Source organism: Mesoplodon densirostris, chromosome 10, assembly GCF_025265405.1.
Source record: "Mesoplodon densirostris isolate mMesDen1 chromosome 10, mMesDen1 primary haplotype, whole genome shotgun sequence".
Classification (NCBI taxonomy): domain Eukaryota; kingdom Metazoa; phylum Chordata; class Mammalia; order Artiodactyla; family Ziphiidae; genus Mesoplodon; species Mesoplodon densirostris.
The window spans coordinates 40,445,444-40,461,683 of NC_082670.1; positions in this window are offsets into that span (position 1 = coordinate 40,445,444).

Sequence of the window (16,240 nt, forward strand, 5' to 3'; positions counted from 1 at the left end):
TCCCCCAGCACCCACCCTGTCCTTACCACCCCAGCCCGGCCACACCCACTGTGCCGGATTGACCAACAGGGTGAGAAGGAGACAGAATGTGATGAGGGATCACCTCAACCGCCCACCCAGCGAGAGGGAGGCCCAGGCCTGGGCTCCCGGTCTGGACTGCAGGTCAGCACCACAGGAAACTCCTTCTAGAAACACAGGTGCCCAGACTGCCTCCCCGAGCTTTCGGCCAGCAAGTTTGGAGTGGGCCAAGTTGAGCTTGAGGGCCCTAAGCAGGGGCCTTGAGGAGAAAAGAAGAAGCTCTCCTCTTACCCCACTGCCAGGCTCCAAACGGGGGAAAGAAAAGAAAAAAGAGGTGCAGAAATTGCACTCGGGAACAGTCGTCTGTAATTGTTACCAAACTTTTGAAAAACAAGAAACAACAAAGAAATAAAAGCAGGAGATAATTAAGTACATCATTGTACACACCCCTTGTTAATTAAGCTTTTACTCCGAGAACCTGACAGAATCTGCTCATAAGGTGATAGCATGCAGGAAGGTGGCATATGGCGAGCCATCTGCAATGCGCACGCTCTGTCAAGGAGAACTTCCCTGCCCCACAAAGAGCAGGAGATGCTAAATGTGGTTTTCCGGAGCGAAGTGATTTATCTTCATTCTGTGCAGAAGATGAGTTGATGGTTCGGAGGGAGGATGAAAGAATGTTGTGAAGGGCAAGGGCGGAGGGGGCTCCGTCTGTCTGTCCATAAGGGCTGCGGTGCCGCCTCCTCCCTGCAGACCACATGCCTCCGTGCTGCGTGGCCCAGACCAGGAGCCTTCCGGGGACCCTTTGGGTTTACTTATCTGTCTGAGGGCCGATCCTTTAAGGACACGTGACACGCAGAGGAGAGGAGGCATAGCCATGGGCTCCAATCAGCTCCTCTCTGAAATGCTCCTGCCCTGGGGGTGCAGGGGGCACAGGAGGCGCAGACCTGCGGAAGGTCTTGAGAAAAGTGAATGGGTGGGGGCGTCAATGGTTCCCTTATTTCTCAACTGTCAACCCGCTGCCTGCCATCCCACCATTAGAGCTCCTGCTCAGGGAGGTCCTTAACCTCTTCAAGCCTGGTTCCTCAGCTGTAAAATGGAGATAAATTACCTACCCTGGTCACCGCCCTGGGTTGATGTAAAACCTGGTAAGATGATGCAAAAGGTGTGAGGTTTACCTATGAATGGAATTATCATTATTAACAGTCAGCCTGGAGCCCTGGAGCTCACACCTCTGCTTTCAGTTAACCCCTGACCCGCACGTCCGGAGCTGCACAGCGCACCAGGCCCTCGGTCCTCGGGCGGTGCCCAGGGCTCCCTTCATCCTAAGGGCCTGCCCAGCTCTGCTGCTCGAGCTCTAGGAACCTGACACAAGCAGCCCTGCAGAAACCGGCTGCTGGAAGATGGGGGGCCACCTGGGAGACGGGGCTCTTGGGTGTCAACGGGTGGCTGGCCTCTGGGAGACAGGCTTGTCGTGGATACAGCAAGGCTGGGGAGTGGATGCAGGCACAGCCCTGCCAGGTTCCTGGCTCACGTCACCTCCTTGGATTCTCCCCTCTACCCCCTCCGTCCTCAGAACACATCACCACCCCAGCAGAGAGGGGCTGCTTTGGCCTCATGCTCACCCCTGGCCCTGTCACAGTGGGGTCACATAGTACAAAGCATGGTGACCTGTGTGTGTGGAAGCCTCCCACCCTTCCCCCATGGGCCCCCTAGCTCGGAACTGCCCTCTGCCCAGATTCAGGCCAGAACCGCAGCCTTTTGCTTCTAGACCCAAAAGTGGGGGGCGTATTCCCCTCCACTTCTGCTGGCGTGCATCCACTGTACTCATCAAAGAATTTTCCTCCCCACAAGGACTCTGGGAAAGTCCCTATTGGGCTGAGGAGATGTGGTTGCCCTGCTTCTGGGGTCCTCACCTCCCACCCCCTACCTGCCTCTCCACAGGGCTCCGTGGTGGGCTCACTGTCCCACATCTGCGACTGCCCTGGCCCTTTCTCCAGTAGTTAATTCTTCCACACTCCTGGGAGACCCCTGCTCCTGTCACATGAGAAAAGGACCCTGTGCAGACCCGAGTCTGCTCCCTAGAAGGTAGGGCCATGCCTGGTCGTCATGACTGAACTGAACAGACACTAATCTCTGCGTTATCTGCCTGAGCCTTTGCTGACAGGGCACCTGGACACAGAGCATCTCATTCCTTTCTTCCCTAGAGGGAGGTGGGCAGCAGGAGGGATGTGAGGGAGGGGGATCGGGAGCCCCGGGTTCCGGGCTGGGCTGACACATGCGTTGGTCTGGCCCCTCCCTTCTTTGAAGGTAGATGACAGGGTTGATCCCAGAAAAGACAGGGGTAGCAGCCTTCATGCTCAACATCTCATGTCTCCATGGATTTATTATTCTCTGCATTTTACCAACAAAGGAAACTACAACATCATCACAGAAACAGACTCTTAGCTGCAAGGAATCTCGGAGATGGTGGAGTCCGCAACCCCTCATTTTACAGAGGAGGAGAATCAGGCCCTATGGGCAGGAGGGACTTGCCCAAGGTCACCGAGGGGATGGGAGAACTCCCTGCCCCGGGACCCCACAGAGAGCAGCAGTGCAGGGCCCGACCAGTGAGCACCAAGCAGGTGGAGAAGGTGCCTGCAGTACGGAGGTGACAGAGAGGAAAAGCCACTTTGGGAAGGTGGTGTATCAGGACAGAAAAGAAGGGTCTCCGGGAGCAGGCAAATGGCTGCTGTATTTCTGAGAAAGGACCCCTGTTTATATGGCTAAGGGCCAGAGCTCCCTTCGGATATACTTTTTCTGACCAGTTGGGATGTCTTAGGAGAAAAAAGGTGGAATTAGGGCTTAGGGTGGGGTGGGAAGTGGGAAGTGGAGGCCAGAGGGCAGAGCTGGAAGGGAAGCTCAGTTCTAAGCCCAGATCCAGACGGTGGTGCAGAAGGACAGCTGAGGAGAGCCATCTGGGGGCCCCAAAGCCCATGCTCAGCTCTTGGCTGGGTAGGGTTTGCCCGTGTGGCATCCATCTCAGAGGTCTGCCCAGCTATGGGGTAGAGCTGAATCTGCACAGATCCTGGGCCGAAGTACCCAGGACATTCACAGGAGGACCCCAGGGACCACGTACCCCTCTCGGGTCCAGAACCATGGTACCTCTTGGCTGAAAGGGTGGAGGAGAAGAGCCCTTTTGCTGACTTTGAAGTTAAGGCAGTGGTTGAGAGGCGAAGATGGTGGTGGGGTAGGTGCCTCCATTCTGGGAAGGTGCCTCCAACCAAGGGAGCGAGGGATCGACAGGTGAGGGGCCCTTGCTCCAGGCTTGAGACTCTCTCCCCTCCCGCCTCACCCCTGCAGACAGTTGCAGAGTCCCTCCGCAGAGGAAGGGGGAGTCTGGGGTGGCAGACAGCAGCACAGAATCTCCACTGGCCCAACCAGCACCTCGTCTCCACCCCATCCCCCCTGAAGTCCCCAAGGGACATCTCTCCAGCCAGCACTAAAGCCCCCGGAAGGCTCAGACAGCCTGCCAGAATCCCATTTTGAGCTGCCACAGGTCCTGCAGGGGCCACCCTAAAGAGAGACGGCCCTCGCCCAGGAGCTCCAGGGAGCCGGGCCACTCTCCTGGGGGTCTGCACCCCCCAGGCTCCTCTTCAGGCACTTGCCCCAGAGGCCCTCCAAGCCAGGCCTGATGGGGTGAGTTCTGTCCCTGGCAGGGCCCCCCTGGCTGTCCCACAGCTTTTCTCTGCTCGGCCAACAGGAAAGGCTCAGGTAAGAGCCCAGGGTCTGGTCCTCAAGACCTCAGCTGAGCACCACCCACCTGGTCAGCCCTTCCCAGTTTCCTCCTATTCCTACTCCCCAGGTGGCTTCTTTCTCAGGCCAGCTCCAGAAAAAAGAAACACACTTATAGCCCTACTGATCCCTCTGAGCCTCCGAAAGCCTGCTGATCCACACTGGCCACGATCCTGCCTCGGTTCTCTGTCTCTCGCATCACCCTCCGCTCTGTTGAAGCCGCAGTGCCATCCACTGCTCCTTTTCATGGCGCGAGGAATCCCTGTTCGGGGGGCCTCCCTCCTGTAGGCTCTCCTCATTTGCAGCTGCTTGTCATGGAAAATCTGGGCAGGTGGGAGGCAGGGGAGAAGGGTGGTATGGGGGCAAAGGAGGTGAAGCTTTAAACAATGAAGCCATAGTGGCAAATATACTCCGCCACCCCTGGATGTCAGAGATAAGTGGCCTATGCGATGCAGAGTGAATCTCCGAAGATCTTGCTCGGGAATAATATGAATTGGTCGCCCTGGGTATAGCACTCAAATGGACAGCTCTACAGTATAAATACTTGTATACTTTCTTTTTTTTAAAAATTTATTTATCTTATTTATTTTTTACTGCGAGGAGTCTGTTGCTGCACGCGGGCTTTCTCTAGTTGCAGCGAGCGGGGGCTACTCTTCGTTGCGGTGCGCGGGGTTCTCATTGCAGTGGCTTCTCTTGCTGCAGAGCACGGACTCTAGGCGCGTGGTCTTCAGCAGTTGTGGGGCAGGGGCTTAGTTGCTCTGCAGCATATGGGGTATTCCCCAACCAGGGCTCGAACCTGTGTCCCCTGCATTGGCAGGCGGATTCTTAACCACTGCACCTCCAGGGAAACCCTTGTATTCTTTCTTTATTAGAAGGAACACAGTTTGAAAGAAGAGCTTTCAAACTTCGCTCCTTGCTTTCCATGCATGAAGGGAAGATTTTTTGATGCCTTTGGTAAATCCCTAAAGACAATGTGCATAGGGATACTGGTCCTGTCACCTTCTGCTCGCCCATTGCTTTTTATCAGGTCTCGACTCTTTGGGCGTCTTCAGAGAAAATTCCCAGAAAGGGACCCAGGAAATCATCTCACCCATCCCCCTACCTCTGCTTAGACCCCAACTCGCCCCCCCAACCATCCCAGACAAAAGAGGAATAATCTTGTGCTCAAAGCTTTTCACAGCTGAGACTCACCTACTCGCAATCCTCCCTTCCCTGATGTCTTAGGATAGGATGGCAGGCTCTCCATCTGTCCATCCATCCATCCATCCATCCATCCATCCATCCATCCATCCTATAGCATGGAACCTGGAATTTCCCAGAGAGTCCCAATTGAATATAATTTCATTTTTTAAGGGAAGGTGATATTTCAATAAGGCCCTTAATGGGCTTGATCTTTTTTAAACCCTTATGTGAGGGACTTCACAAAGGCTACAAGTGTGATTGCTGCTTCTGAAGGCATGGTGACCAAGGAAGGACACCGCCCAGTGCTTGTGTGAATGGGAAGGCACTGCTGGATCCGAGTCATGGGCAGGGCCAGCAGCTGTCCAGACAGCCCCATCCTGTTGCCAGGGACTGGGACCATGTCACCAGCCTTAGAAAAATGGACCCTCGATGGCTGGTGACTCAGAAGGGACTGGGGCACTGGTTCATAGGCTGTACTCTCACAAGGGATGAATTCTTAAAAACCAGAATGCCAATTATTTATTTACATTGAGAAATATAACTGTCATGGGGACCACAGCCTAAGGTTGGACCCGTCAGCGCATTTCCCCCTGGAGAATAGTCGCTGTGGGAAGGTAAATCATAACTGAAAGTTTGGGGCAGGAATCAGACTGGAGGGGGAGGCCCTTGGAGCTGCATTTGTGTAGCTCTTTACTGAGAAAATATCAACATCAAACAAAACAGCTATGGAGGGGCTTCAGCCATCGGGCAGAGGGATGTCTGTGGCCCCAGTGGGGTAGTTTGCCCTACTTCTTAGCTGCCCAGCCTCTGAACCCTCTTCTGATGCCTGTGGACCCCTCTTCCCCTACTAGGCAGAAAGTCTGCCTCCTTTTACAGAAATGCAAACTACCAGATACTCACTTTTCACACTCCTTTGCAGCTTGGTTGTGGCACGAGCCCCAGGCCCACCAGTGGCGCACAGCATCCCAGGTCTTGAGTGGGAGGCTGGGGGTGGGAGAAGCTTCTGTTCCAGTGACAGTGGAGGCCTGGCTATTCTGATTTCCAAGGCCAGCTGTTCTTCCAAGAGCATCCAGCAGCCCCCAGCATCCAGGCCTGTCTGTCTACTGTGTAAACCGCAGGGGCTGGGACCTCAAGGGTGACAGTCGCGGCCTCCGGACCAGCTCTGCGGCTGAATTTCAGACATTGTTCCTAGTCGACTGCCTTGCAGAGTCTGAGCTTCCCCGTGTCCTTTTAATAAATTCCATTTCTGCTCACATCCACCGGCGTCATTCTCTGTGACCTGCAAATAACCCTGCCTGATAGATGACCCCTTGGCACTGCTACCTGTCAGCTGTCCAGAGTCACACAGCTGGTGTGGCACACCTTGGACAAGTCCCGAGCTCCCCGCCTGCTCTGCTGTCAGCCCGGGGAGTCATAGGGAGCCGTGAATGCCGCGTGTGTGCAGAAGAGGGACCCATCCTTGCCAGGCATGGTGGCCACAATAGGCTTCTTGGAGACGGTGGGCAAGAAGGGTGAGTAAACTAAATGGGCTGAGAGGAAAGGGGATGGTTTTCTGGGGAAAAGACATTAAACTAAGCCTGACCACTTGGACAGTAGTGTTAGGAACTGGCTCAGGATTGGGGACGTGGCCCTTGGGCCAATATGTCACCCCCCAGCCCCTGGGCACTGAGCTGACGGCAACGGGGAACAGAAAAATGAGCCCTTGGCAACAACTAATTGCTAAGATGTAAAGAAAAATTGTTTTGAATATTAAAATTATACATATAAAGCTATTAGGAGCATGATTCAGAGTTTATGAAAACATTATTTATATTGATTTATTCCCAGAGCCATCAAGACTCCTTGAAAATAATTAAAGTGGACATTTCCATCACTGAAGCTAAATGTTGATATCATATAATGAAAATTATATGCTTGGGATGGACAGCGCGTCTAGAAAGCTTTAAAAGAAACACCAGCATCTGCGGATCTCCGTCTACTGCCCCCCCGGCACCCCACTTATTATGTACCCAGCCACCGATGGACAGGCCTCTGAGGCTCTTTGCCCTCTGGCCTCTGGCCCAGCCCCCAGCCATCAGGCACCCCAGGGACTCTCAGAAATGAGGAGGAGGGCGAGGAGCACCCCCAGGGCCTTGAGCAAGGATGGGGCTCAGCCAGGGCCTTGAACCAGGCAGGGGCAGGGTCCAGACAGGGAGCCAGCTCAGCGAGGTCCTGGGCGGTGACTAAGCTGCTGAGTTCCTGCTGGCCTTGGAGGAAGAAAGGAAGTTAGGGAAGAGAAGGGAGAGAGGGGAAAGGCGGAGAGTGAGGAAGGCAGGGAGGCTGAAGGAAAGGGAGGGAGGGAAGGTCTTCCTCCCAGCCTTGGGAAATTGCCTACACTTCTATGACCTCCAGCTGGCAGCTGAATGGCAGTCTCCACCGCGCTTGAGGCAGCCCATGGCCACTGGGTTCTTCATTTGCTGACGGCTTTATAAGAGCTGGTGGTCTCCTCTCAGGAGCCGCGTCCTATGTCATCACCCCATCCTCCAAGGGCCGTGGTGCTGTGTTCTCCGCCCTCCTCTCTCCACCAACCACACGGACAGCTGGCTTCTCATGTCCACTTTTACCAGACCCTAGAGCAGAGGGAAGTGCCCTAAGATGAGGAATTTCACACAGCAAGACGGGGACCCATCGGTGAGTAGTGAAATCAATTTCATGGGCTGTGACCAGAATTACCACACACACACACACACACACACACACACACACACACAAAGTAGAATATATCAGCGGGTATGGCAAGCAGTGAAGAATAAATTTCTATGAAACCTTGTTTAAGTAAGTTATGTGGGTGCATGTATGGGTCCTGTGTAATATTTATTTTTCAAAAACAATGTGAAGCCTGTTTGTTGCTCTAGGATTTTGTCCAGATTTTAATATTTCCATATGAATGTGGGTGAAAATGAGTACCTTCAACCCTATCATCCCTGTTAATTTCTATTTTGATTCCAGGATGTGTTCCTGAGGGCTACGATGGGGTGGGGTGGGAAGTAGAATCAGGTTAAACTACACACGCTCACCCACACGTTCAAACACACTCATACACGCACACACTACAGACCAGCAGAGACTCAGAATTTGTGCTCTGCCTGCACAGCCCGCACAGGCAAAGTTAGTCAAAGGGACCATCCAGTCACCTGGCTTTGTGCTCACTAAAAGCCCACAAACCTGTGGATTTGCTCTCATTGGTAATTTCCATAGGCAGCAAGTGCCAAAGCAGGAGCTCCGTGTTCCTGCCACGGAACCAGCAAATCCCCTTTCTCCTGAGGGTCACCCAGAGGACTTTTGAATAGACTGAACCATCACTGTGCAATATGGTGTGCATTCGTTCATTTTTTCAACTAACCTTCCTGAAACATCCACTGTGTCCCATGCTCCATGTGAAGGGTTGGTGATTTTGAGACATAGGAGTTAAGTCCTAGCCTCGAGTTGTCTTCTCTGATGGGAGATACAACTGGGCAACCATGACAACGCAGGATCCTATGGGCCCTGGCAGCCATGAGTGCCAAGGTGGGGAGGGCGGGTGCCAGGATAGTCCTGGCAAAGGGCAGCACCCTATGCAAAGGCGCAGAAGCCTCAGAGACCTGGCCGAGGTTGGAGTATGAGGAGGTCCGGCTGACAGAGGCCTCAGGAGCCCAGAGTAGGAGTGAAGTTCTTGGAAAAGCTGAGTGGCTCTGAGGGTGGGTGGGTGCGGGAGGCTCCAGAGGGAGCAGATGCTCCCCAGCACTTGCAGGGAGGCTTGGTTTAGTTCTGACGAAAACAGGTGTCTGTGAGATGCTCAGACTGTGGGTCAAGTCACTGCCCTGATGTTTTAAGAAGGGCATTTTCATGAATGAAGGTGCCCTGCCCCCCAGGGGGATGAGGTTCCAGGAAGGGAAAGGATCCACCACGGGAGATATGTGTCTCCTCAGATGCCTGTGTCTCTCCCTCAAGCTTCCTTACCTCCAAGTACTCAGACCTGCCCTCCGTCCCCAGCTCAGGCCCAAGAATGCTAGATAAGCCATGGGAGGTGGGACCTCGGGTGGCCTCCCGTCTGGGCAGGTGGGCAGAGGCTGATAGGGAAGGATGGGGGGTTAGTGGATGTGGAGACAACACGGGTTGCCTGAAGGGCCTTTTCCCTCAGATTCTGGGCCCCTCCCTTTAGCACGCTCCACCCCCTACCTCCCGCCCCACACAAGGAAAGGCCCAGAGAGGAGAGACCCTTGGGAGTAGCCCTTGGGCATCCATGGGGAACACTGGTTCTTCCCCTTAACGTGTGCCCTCCCCCCTCCCCTCTTCCCAAGAGCCTCTGATCTCTTTGGGCGGATCCTGCCCTCTGGGGAGGCACACGCTACCCCTGAGCTGGACCACATGACCTGGGCTGAGCCAATTGTATGTCTTCTACAGTGATTGGACCAGGGCTAGTCACGTGACCTGCATCTGTCCAGTCCAATTGGAATGCAGCTTAGGACATTGGCTACTCTTTCTCACTTTCTTTCCTGAACTTGGAACCACACAGACCCTAGAGCTTCTGGAAGCCATCTTGGCAACTATGGAGTGGTATCAGGCTTGGAAACCAAGCTGTGGAGGACAGGGGAGCTATGGAAAAAAGCCTGTCTGCTGGGCCCCTCCACAGTCCAGGAGAGGGTCGCCACTCTGCAATGGGTTCAGATCCCAGTTTTGCCGCTCACTAGATGTGTGACCTCATGCAACTCAGAAGAGATGCTAATGATGGAACTTAACAAACAGGTGCAAGGCTTAAAGGACCCAGTGCAAGCACTTAGCACTTCCCTGGGCACACAAAAGAAGAGCTACATCCTCTTGTGCCACGCCCTGTTCTAAAGGCTTTTCTTACTCTAATGTAAGCGTTACACACCAGGCAACCACTACGGCTGAGCTTTAAAAGGTGAGTCGGGGGGGAAAATGAGCAGGAACTAAGAAAGGGAGATGGCAAAGGCCCAGAGAAGTGTAAGGTCATTGTGATTGTAGGAAACTGTGAGCAGCTCCTTATTATTGGAGCCAAGGGGAAACCCAGGAGGAGCAGGTGATGGAGCAGAGCTGTGAGGAAGGGCCCATCACAGAAGACCTGGTGCACTTGGAGTTGAGACCATTCTCTGAACCAAGGATCACAAACCCAAACGCCAAAGTCAAACATGAGACCTAACTGAGGGAAGCAGGGCGTGTGTGAGAGAACAGAGAAAGCCCAGAGGTACTGAGGGGCAATAGGGAGTGGTGAGGACGGTGGCCAACTAGAGAGCGCTAGGGCTTTCATGGGAGCCTCCCCCACTCAGCCCCTTTGCACTGTTCCCTGCAGAGATTTGGCTCAATGGGGCTACATCCGGTTTTGTTTTTTCAAGTAAAGCCAGAACTCCAGATTCATGTGTGAAGTCCCCTGATTGTAAAAGATAATGCACTTAAATTTCTCAGAAATACTGGGCAGGCCAGTGCCAAGAAGGTCCTGACAAATCATGGCTGCAGGTTGTGTTCGACCCACGGGCTGCCAGTTTGAGGCTCTGATGTGGGCGATGGAGACGCCCTAACCAGGAGAGCAGTATGTTTAGCTTTGTCTTTTATAACAGGGACTCTGGCAGCTGTGAGAATAACTGCTTTAAGGGGAGCTGCCTGGTGGCTGGGAGGATGCTGGAATATTCCAGATGGGAGATAATAAAGACGTGGACAGGGATAAGGAAATGGATCTGAATTTGAGGAAGGTGTAAAAAGCACAATCAGCTGGGCCTGGGGGCCCACACCTCCCGCAGGATCCTGCATCCTCTGTGAGCCCTGGCGTGGGTAGCACTCCCCTGGCACATGACCTGCCAGGTCATCCACAGCACACAGGTGTGAGACACACCAGGCAGAGTGCAGTTCCTGAAGGGCAGGGGCTGTGCTTTCCTCCCCGCTTCTCAGGACCCACACACACCACACAGAGCACCCGGCACATGGTGGACCTGCTCCAAACATTAACCCCCTTGGGAGCAACTGCCATAAATCTATCCCGAGAGAGCCGTGCACTCAGCCAGTCAAACATGCATGCACGGAACACCTCCTCTGTGCCAGGCTCTGGTGGAGCGCCAGGACAGCCAGGAATGTGTCATCTCAGCGAGGTGAGTGACTTGGTCGCCCTGCCCTCCTGGAGCAATGCGGGAGAGGTGGGCCAGGAGCAGATGATTTGTCAAACATAGAGGGGAAAGAGACGGTGATCAGCTCCGGGGGAAACAAATCCGGCGAGGTGGGGATGGAGATGGAGCGACCAGGGATGCAGAGAGGCCCTCCTGAGAAGATGACTTGAAAGCACCAAGTGGGGGGAACCCTGGGGGGGAAGGTTCCAGAAAGAGAGAGCAGCACCTTCAAAGACGCAGAGGTGGGGTGTAGCTTGTGTGGCTGGACCAGAGTGAACGAGGTGGGAGAGGCAGGAGAGGAAGCACAGGGCTGAGGGTGGAACAGATCTTGTGGGGCCCTGTGGGCCATCAGGAGGACTTGGACTCTGATGGGAGGCACCGCAGGGCTTAGAGCAAAGGAGTGGCGTGATCCGACTTGGGGTTAACAAGATGGCCCAGCTGCTGTGTTGAGTATGGCATAAGGGTGGGAGCGGTGAGGCCAGGCTGTTGCAGTCCGTCCGGCGAGACAGGGAGGGAGCAGCCAGACCAGAGGGAGAAGGCGTGGAGGTGGTGAGACCCAGCTCACATCTGGAGGTGGAGCTGGTGGCCAGTTGATGGATTGGGTGTGGGCTATGAGAGAGGAGTCGAGGACAGCTCCCAGGATGGGGTCTGACCGGAAGGCTGGAGCTGCCATTCAGTGAGATGGGGAAGCTTCAGGAGGAGCAGGTAGGGTTTTTTCCTTGGTGGGGGCGGGGGGGAGCAAGGGGGTGCGGACAGGACAGCAGCACAGACATGATAGTTGCCGGCAGGAACGGAACACAGCACACGTGTGAGGCTCCCGCCCGAGTACTCTGCAGGCATGATCTCACTTAATCCTCACAACAACCCGGGGAGAGAGGTGCTGCTTTTGCCCCCGGTGGCAGGACAATTGCTTAAGATATTGTTCTGCATTCCTCCTGCTCATTCTTGCCTCCCTAGGCCCCCTCCCCATAACAAACCAAAACAAAATATGGGCAGCCAGGTCCCAGGTAGTGGAGGCAGAGAACAGAGAAGCTGCTTGAAGGGGCTTTTCTTGCCTTTGGTCAGAGCCTGAGCTCAGAGACGAGCTAGTATCTGGTGGGGCTTGGGGAGGGGAGGCAGAGCCTCTGGTCAGGCTGTAGAGGGGCTGCGGGGGGCTCTCCGTCTCCCCCAGAGCCCCAAGCAGCAGAGCGCAGTCCAAAGAAACCACAAATGCCCCCATGTTACAATGAATGGAGACACCAGGTACTTGCATGACCTTTATGGGGAGCCCAAGCATAACTGAGGAGTTCCCTCCCAGAATAGCAAGACTGGGTATCCAGGTCAGATTTTTCTGGTCCGAAAACCTGGCCAGCGTGGCTTACACCCAGCCTTGCGCAGAAGCTGGTCTGCAGGGACTTGCAAGAGCCAATTGTGTGCCTCTCTTCCCAACTCCATGTTCAATGTCACCCAGTTGGTAGCTTGAATCGGCCACAGTAGGAGTATTTACACTGTGGGAATCGGCAAACACTACACATCAGGACTCTCCTCCAGAATGCGTGTTGGTAAGCATTTACTAACACACTACTGCTTAAACCCTTGTCCTTAAAGTGTATTGTGACTTGTACTGGCTGACGCCACTGGGACATCCAGGACTAGGACTGACTATGGGACACCCAAATGTCATCCCTAGGGCTCAGACTTTCTCTCCACATCATGTACCTCCCAGGGTGGCAAAGTGGAGCTGGTATCTAGCTCCAGATCCTAGAAGTCCCAGCTTATTAGAGACCCCAGTGGAGGCAAAAGCTTCTCTGTCCCACAAGTCCCAGCAGAAGCCCCATAACTGAGCCTCATGGGTCCCACCAGGCCATGTGCTCACCCTGAACCAATCATAATGACCAGGAAGAAGAAAATGCTGATGGGCCCGGCCTGGATCAGGAGGTATTTTGTGTGTGCTGAGAGGACTCCTACACAAACCAGCATACTGAGAAACGTGAAGGGCTGGTTCCTCAGAGGAAAACTGGAGGGCTCTTAGTGGTAGAAGGGGTAATGGATATTGGGCGGGCAACACCACTAGCGTCTATCACACCTGCCCTAGTGACTGGCCCAAGGTCACTCAGCAGGCTCAGGATTCCTGTCACCAGGACCCAGGCTCCTTCCATCGTCCTGCTCGGGGTCAGCCATGACTGTTGAAGCTCTGAGCTGTCACCCGCCCACCGAGACAGCCAAAACCAGATTCAGGGGCACAGAGCTCCACCCCTGGGGCCTTTCCTTGTCAGGTGAAACCTTTCCAGAAGCCCCTCGCAGGCTGCCCCTCACATCTCATTGGCCAGAACTGAGTCACGTGGCCACCCCTCCACCAATCACTGTTCACCTGTGGGGCTGGCACTTTAAAACCCACACAACATTGGGGGTTGGTCAGCCAGGAGGAGGGGACAGTGGCCAGCAGAGTCTGCTAGGGAAGAGAGATTGCCATGTGGTCAGCAACGACGAGGTAGGAGATCGACGAGAGGCGTCTGCACTAAGGCTCATGCCTGCTTCCGAGCCTGGGGGTGGGGAGGGGGATGGGCCCCGCAGGGTCACCACTCTTCTTGGTTTGCCCAGACACCCTGGTTTATGCCTGTTGTCCCAGTGTAACTTCTAATTGCACCCCCGTTTCCCTCTTGGAGCGGTCCTGGGCTGGTAGAGGGCAGCCATTGGGATCCCGGCAAGACTAGGGCATGGGCCGGCTGAGGTACCTCCAGGCCAGGACACAGGGCAGGAAGTGGAGTTTTCCAGAGGTCTCTTCACCAGGCTCCCAGCCAGGCTGAGGGCAGGAGCATGGGGTTTAGGGTGGGATTTAATTCCCCACCCTGCTCTGGGAGCCTGGCAGAGGTTCCTTTATTGTGAACTGAGGCACTCGGGCACAGCTTGGCTGAAATCTCCCCCAGACAGTTGGGGACTACGCCCTGGTCCCTCAAGCCTCATTCCTGAGAATGAAGCACACAGTTGCGGCCCTCAGGCTAGGTGGGATGTCTCAGGCCAGGACAAGGCTGAGGAAGGGGAACGTCAGTGGCATAAACGTGCTGCTGCCCCCGGGTCTTGGATGGTAAAATCCATGTCTTTGTTGGGGCATTAGGAAGGCTTTGGGGGAGCACCAAGCAACAGAGAAGCCTGGGACCATCAGGGAGTATTTTCCAGCTGTACATTACCACCCATGAGTGGGAGAGTCAGTTTATGGTTTGCAACCAGCCTTTTTTTTTAGGGGTGGGGGGAGGAAATAGGAAAGAGAGCACAAAATATCGGAGTATAACACATATAGTATGAAAAAGCATCAGTTCACAAGATTTTGTGTCAGTTCATGAAATTTTGTCTCAGTTTTAGGTTTTGTAGATACATATATTGTATATATTTTGTCCTGATATTAAAATGCATTTCAAAAAAGTTTAGAAAATAGTAGCTCCATCCGACCCTAAAGAGTGAGGCAAAGTGATCTGCCCAAGGTCACACAGCAAACCGGTATGAGAACGATACCGTGGTTTTCTGGCCACCCATAGACTCAGCGGCTGATTTTTGGAGCAGCTGCTCTATGCGAGGCACTGTGCTAGATGCTGGGAGAGGGCTGCTTGGATGACACAGACACATGAGCCATTTTAATGCAAGAGGTGTGTTGGGAGCACAGAGGAGACATCTGGGCCAATCCCCAGGCAGGGACTGGGAGTGAGGGATGAAGGGATGAGGACCAGGAAAGGATTCCTAGAGGAGGGGCCTGCGTGGTCAGCTGTGGTCAGCTGTGCATTTGTTCCTGAGGTTCTTTTCTAGAGGGCACAGTTCAGACAGGACGAGGTGCAATGTGCCTTTAGAGGGGCTGGTGGGGATGTTACTCTGTCTGAGGCTGGGGGTTCGCTGCCTACACTGAACTCCATTTCAAGGCTCTGCCTCCAGACTCCATTGCCCATCTCTGGCTCCGGCCGGGGAGGGGATCCCCAAACAGCCAACAACTCCGGGATGGCGTGGGCCCTCAGCCAGGCTGAGAGAAGGCATCAGTTGCAGCTTCCGTCCTGGGCCTGACCTCTGGATCTCCTGGGCCCCTGGGCCCCCTCTGCCCTAGCTCTGGGCCTCTGAGCCGCCCAGCCAACCCAGGCCCCGCCAGCCTGGGTGCTCCGGAGGACAGGGATGGTGCCACAGAAGCTGGGAGGTGATTGGTAAATGCTGAGTGGCTGAAACCAGGCCAGGAGGGGCCTGTGCCTCCCTGCGCCCCAGGGTCCTCACCCCTAGGCCAGACCCCCTTCCCAGGCACCCTAGGGGTGGGCGGCCTGGGAAGGGTGAACTAGGTCCCCCAGTACCCACCCTCCATGGAGGGGTGTCTCTGCTATTGAGGCAGGAGATAGATGGGCTTCAGGCTAAGCATTTACAACTGGCCTCCTGTTCACACCTCCTAGGGTGAGAAGAAGATGGGCTCCAGGCCGGACATTCATTCAGCACCCTGTTTACATTTCCTGAAGCAAGAGACAAACGGACTCCAGGACTACATATTTATGACCGGACTCCTGTCTGTACTTCGAGATCTGCACCTCAATATTAAAACCAGCAACAGAAATAGGGTAAATAACCAGACATTGGACATTTTTATGGCAGGAACAGAGTGGAACTAAACCCTGTTAAAAGATCAAGAGGTCATACATTTCCCATCCTTGGGGCTAAGGAAGTATTGCACATGCACAGAAAGGCTCCTTGGGGGGTCAAAAAGGAGGGGGCACGACCCCATACATAATATGTGATGATAAGGCCATCCCATAGGCCTCTGGGCTGTAATCCATCTTGGAAAAAAAGTTGCGCACACACGTTGGGGAGGGTCCTAAGGCAGGTCAGGTATGGAAAAAGAAACCAGATAATTGGCCAGTGGTACACAAAGACCCGGAAGAACTGCCCCGTATAAATGATTTAACCGCCTCTTTACTCCTCTTCATTGGGGAGAACGCCCACACCCTTTCTCTCCGGGTGGGCATCTCTGCCTTGCTTCCATCTTAACAAACTGTTTCTCTGTGTGCTCTCCCACTTGTTGTTGTTCTATGTCTCATTAATAATAAATTTTGTACCTGTTTTTACAGTTTTGCCTCCGTGAGAAATGCATTTTTCACTGGGGCAAGAGTCAGGGGGTGTGGTGGCTAGGATTC